The following is a 6,444-nucleotide window of genomic DNA, read 5'->3' as shown; positions in this document are numbered from 1 at the left end:
CGATATATGTGCACGCAAAGTATGTACTTATGTACAACTTACGTATGTACTTGTATAACTACATACTTTGTTAATACTTATGCGCATGTAATGCATGGATGTAAAAAAATAGTTATATGCACAATGTACGCATGTACATACAACGTATACATGTACATAATTACAAGTAATGTACAAATACATGCGTACATTTAAATATATGTAATTACAATATACACATACATTGTGCATACATTAAAAAAATTTATATGAGTAAAGTTATTAAAATTTGTTTTAAAATTTATTCTAAGGCATATGAAACTCGACCTCATATTTTTTAGAAAGCAAACGATAATTTTATTTTGAATTTCTAAATATTAATTCCACACATAAAATTTACCGTTTTTCTTACTATTTAAAAAATTTCTATGAATCATGCATTATGTTTTAAAAAAAATAATCTGTATTGTCAAACATTTCATGAAAATACCTGAAAATAATTTTTTATTCAGAGAATTTCAAAATGATATAGAACAATTAAAACTGAAAACTAAATTTAAATATCGTTTGATTTTGTCATTTAACTTGCTAGAGTCATTAAAAGTTAACTTGCATGCATTTTATTTATTGCATTGTACACATATTTAAACATAAATGTAATGTACATATGTATACGTGTAATGTACGTACGAATGTACAATGTATGTACATACATTCATGTATTGTACGTGCATATGTAGTACATATGGATATGCATACATGGAACATACATGTATTGTGCATGTGTGGATACATTCATTGGACATATATACATTGCACCATATGCATAGATAGGGATAGCATGCATGTACACATGTAAAATTTGTACGAAAGAATTATGCCCAATATATTTATGCACATATGTACTGTATATGTACACACATATGTACATTATATGTTCATTTCATCATATGTACATTATATGAATATACATCTGTACGCTATATGTATATACATCTGTACAATATACGCATCTCAAATGTGTGTTTGTACGTACGTTATGCATGTCGAATGTATGTATGAATATATGTAAAATATAAATACGCCCACTGTACGTACAATCGTACACAAATGCATATTTCGACACATACATTGAGCATGAACATATTATGTATATGTACAAAAATACACTGGACATGCATATCATGTACATGTATACATACATATATTGTACATCCTGCAGATATACCTATATTGTACATGCATACATATATTATACTGTTCATAAATAAATTACACATGCATGCATGGGACATACATTGCACAGACAATGTATGTATGTTCGTACAAACACAAGTACTTGTATATACATGCGTACATGAACATAGATATACATTTTACATACACAAATATTTGCATAAAATGCATATATTCATTGTGTATAAATGTACATGTCTACATTGTTTGCGCATACATACGTAATTATTATCTATATACATACGTACATATATTTTATACCTACAATATAAGTGTATGTACATGTGCGTGAAACTAAAATGTCTGAACATATGCACTAGATAAAATCATAAGTGCATACATTTTAGTTGCACTCATTTGTACGTATACAAATACGTACAAAATGCAGTACATGTAAATACGTGCAAAATGTATCATTATAAAATACATTCTACTATCTACTGTTAAATATAATCATTTATAAGAATACAATAGTCTTGTAATCGTGTATTTAGATTACATGTAATCATATATTTTGATTACTTGTAATCATAATTACTCGTAATCGTTTTTGTTGTGATTACTTGTAATCGCAATTACTTGGAATCATGATTACAAGTAATTGATTACTGTAATCAAAATTGTAATCATGATTACAGCTGTAATTAAAATTTTTTGAAAGTTGTAATCATGATTACAAGTAATTGATTACTGTAATCAAAAAATGTAATCGATTACATTTTTGGCCAACTCTGTCATATGAGCTCTTTCAATCACTTTAGTTCGATATTTTATCGTAAATCCATGTCGTTTGCAATTCCACTGTTACTACTATGGATTTCCATAAGATTTTTGAATTCCTATTTTTTTTTACCACAATGTTATTATAAAATACATAGTCAGAAATTTGAGGAATACGCGGAAGTATGAAGAAAAGGAAAATTAAGATTTTTTTTCTCCGATGATTGTTGAAAACACGGGCGAGAACAGGAAAAAAAATCGTTCTCTTCAATTCGCAGATCGATTTTTTTTAATTATTTAAAAATGTCAGATCATCATTGAAAAACTAAGAATATAGTCGCCATTATAAATTTACTGGTCTCCAATGGCGAGCGGGCGATTGTATTTCACCATCCCTGATAAATTCGAATATCATTTAAAATACTTTTCGGAACACCGAATACCTTTACCTGATTAAAATACCTTTTTCTCAATAAGTTTATAAATGAATATTCATAAGTGAAGATGTGTGAAAAGCTAGTCAAAAATAATACTTCAGGTTCAGAAATATTTTATATTTAAAATCCACAATGCTTTTATTTATAATAATTTACAATTTCGCTCATTACCAAACGGACTCGGGATTCGTATAGACCTGAAAAAAAATTGGGGAACTAGTGTCCATTTTAAGACCCATTTATTTATTTACATATTGGGTAGAAAGGTGGGCGGGACTTATAAAATGTTACCTACTGAAAATAATTGGCCATACACTTGAACTATACAGCTATAGAGGAACATTTGAGCCTCATTTTTGTGATTATCACAAAAATGAGGGAAGAGGCTCAAATGCTCCTCTTACCCCAAATGAACGATGGTTTCAAATTAAGATTGATTTTTTTGTTTAAATATTTTTTTCCCATCAAAGGGTTGTTAGTGTTTTACAATAATATGAATAGTCTTTTGCACGTGTCAATTATCTCTTAAGGCTACAGTGGACCTTTATATTGCCAAAAATTGATAAAAATTTCGGTTTTTTTTTTGGACATATTTAGACACTTGTTTCATTGCTTTTTCAACTGAATTTTTTTTTTTTTAAATTTCGTCATTTTTTGAGAAGTTATAGGGTAGTTTCGTTTTCACATTATGAAGCCACGCCCCTTTTCTTACACAAAAAGCTGTTTTTCTCAAAATTGAAATTTTTTTATGTTTCACGTATTCAAAATGTTCCAGTCGATTTTGTTTTCATCCTATTGAGATGAAATTTTTTTCTAGTTATTTATATGTATATTAGATTAAGTTTATGCATTTGTTTCTGTTTTATAACAAGTAATAAAAGAGTTATCGGGTTTCATGTACCTAACGACCTTTATTTTGAAACAAAAATCTACATAAAATTTGTTTTTTGGTCATAAATTTAAAATAAATTTAGGAAAATTCCTATATAATGCATAAAGCTTTTAACATTTATCTCTAAAAAAAGAATATTAAAAAAAATAAATAAAAATTTTAATTTAAGCCGCTCGGAGCATTTTAAAATTGATGAAATTTTTTTTAAAAAATTTTAAATTTCTCAAAAATGGTAAAAATATTTTTTACAAAAATTTTTGCAAGGGCATATCTTGATAGAATACATAAGTTATAAAAAAAAGTTTTAGTGTAGCATAAAAACTAAAAAAAAATTTTTTGAACGTCCACTGTAGCCTTAAGTAGAAAAAAAAAAGACTTTTTTAATGACCTTTAAAACAACATTTTACAACTATCCATCTTTCTAAAATATTGTAATAATCTTTCAGATAAAAAAGAAAAATAATAATCTAAGAGTATGCAATGGAAAATATATTTAACTCTTAGAATTAATTTTATGTTTTTTCTGACATGATGGTGGAATAGAGTTAAATTATGATCGCAATAATTTAATGTTATATTCTCAACATTTAAGAGATATTTATTAACTCAGCAGTTACAGTTGTATAGGATTAATTTTTTAGAAGGGGAGAAGTACTCTGAGCATTTTAAAATGGAATAAATTACTCGATAAATGTCAAGAGATCTTACTCACATAGATATTTCTGTCTGATTCTCCGAACATCATTCATATATCACTTTGGAAAAAGATGATCCCAAATAAAATTTCATTCATCTTCATAATAATTATATAATAAATGAACGCTCTCCCTATATAATTTTTTTTTCTTCCAAAAATTAAATATTATGCTGATTTCCATTCCTTTTTGACTAGAAATATGTAAAGAAACTTTTATTTTGTTCCTTCAATATGCTGCAGAGTGTTTGTGAAGACTGTCCTCGTTAGTGTATGTTTTTGGAATAAGTGCCAAAAATATAAACCTAATTTCAAACTGATGTTTAAGCGAGAGAAAAAACCAAAACGCGATTAAAATCTAAACGAATCACCTGCAGGGAGGAAAAGCATCCAGTGATTGCCTGGCTAAGTGAAACTTGGATGTGTTTCTAATGGATTGCACATAATGAACTTTTTTCTGTTTTCTCCGGCAATCAAGCAGGTTTTTATATTTTTAATGAACTAGTCAATTTTTCACTTTGTTATGTAGCTAAACTAACTGATCCCCTAAACCCTTTGACGCAGTTTTTGAAATATATTTTTATCATTATTTTGTATTAATTTAGGTAAAAAAAAAAAGTGAACAATATGATACTTAGCATTCTAATAACTTATGGTAATGAAATACAGATGTCTTTTTCTGCATTAAAGGTAAAATCTTCCCAACAATAAATTTGTTCTTATTTAGATCAGATCTAAGTGAAACAGTTATTCATTATTGAAATTTCTTTATTTAAAAAATGAATTATTAATAAATTTTAAATATGACTGAAAAAAACATTTTTAAACTTTCTTTTTAGTGCACATATAATTCAATAGATTTTTTAGTAACTATTAGCCTGCCTTTTGCAATCAAAAACACCTAAATTCATTTTTGCTTGTAATTAGAGAGTCGGGGAAAAAAATATGTAATGAAAAAATGTGTCTGAGCCTTCAGGGAATCTGCGTCAAAGTCAAATATTTTCCTCATAAAACAAATACTGGTTTTGAAGATATGTCTTCCCTTCTCCAACAAATGCAAATGATACGTCGAACATCTTCACTGATTTCAGAGATCTCCTCAATATGAGGCAAATGCTTTAATAGAATACAAAACAGTGAACAGGATTCGATACATTCTAGTTCTGTATTCAGTCTTCATTGATAGAATTAGACAGCGTCTCTGTTCTTAACCCGTTTAAACATTAATTTTAAGATTCTTAATCGCTTCCCTTAACAATTTTTTTTAAAGAAAAAAAAATGCGAAAAAAATCAAATTTTTTTTTTTATTTCATTAATAAATACAAGGAACTTAATCATATCATAGCACACAAGTTTTAAGTTGAAATTTTAATTTTTTTTTATTTGCCATTAAACATTTTATTTACCATCAGTTTACAATCCCGAGTTATCTCGGACAAATGTAAAAAGTTAAATATTCGTCTTTGTATGATAGTTTTTAAAACAAGGAACTTACCAAACGCCAGTGAAGGGATACGCCAATTTTTCTTCACTCTTTTTTTTCTTATGTATATTCAGAAACATTGTAATCGTAAAAAATACACAGTCACAGTGAAAGTTTGAATGAGGTCAAGAAGAGAGGCCAACACTGAGTCATCTTGCGCATTTCGTGCCCGTTCATGTTTCATCGAATTTATGGGTAGTTCAAGTGTATGGCCAATTATTTACAGTAGGTAACACTTTATAAATCCCGCTCACCTTTCTACCCAATAAATGAATGGGTCTTAAAATGGACACTAGTTCTCTAATTTCTTTTTCTCAGGACTATACGAATCCAGAGTCCGCTTGCAATCGAAAAAAATACGTGTGCAGATCCATAATCCGACAGCAAAGCTTAACATACAGCAGATCTTTTTTTTTCTTGTTGCTTCCAAGCCCAGTAAAAACAAAACGCTACTAGACACATTCCGAGTTTTCTCGGGATAATCAGGGGTTAATGCGAATACATTTTTGATAAGAATTCTAAAAATAGGTATAGAGGGCGGGGATCACGAATTTAAAAAGAATTTTAATTTTTCGACTAAAAAGATCAATCATTTTGGGGGTCTTTACGACAGTTATTTTACCCCTTTTTTGCACATCCACCACCTGAAGTTTTGCGTATTGATAAATTAAAAGTAATCCCTTAACATGACGTTGTGAGTCCTCAACTTTCAAGAAAAGCAGAGTGAGCTCCCAAAGATAATTCCAGTGTTTTAAGCACTGAGCGATCTCAGCTTGTTTTTAAATAAAAGTGGATGAAAACTTACTTCATATAAATATATCGATACTTATGAAAAGGAGTCGTTCTCTTTTTATATGAAATAAAATTTCTCTCTTTTTATAATACTTAGTATTATCCGATACATTATAAGATAATGACTATTTTATGTGCAAAATATCCATTGATGCTTTTAGAAAAAGACAATTTTTCTATTGTTTTTAAGAAATTCAAGGAAAAAAAAAGA

Source organism: Parasteatoda tepidariorum, chromosome 1 (assembly GCF_982258835.1).
Source record: "Parasteatoda tepidariorum strain Cologne lab strain chromosome 1, Ptep-v5.0, whole genome shotgun sequence".
Lineage (NCBI taxonomy): Eukaryota > Metazoa > Arthropoda > Arachnida > Araneae > Theridiidae > Parasteatoda > Parasteatoda tepidariorum.
Note: the sequence above shows the minus strand (reverse complement) of the source record.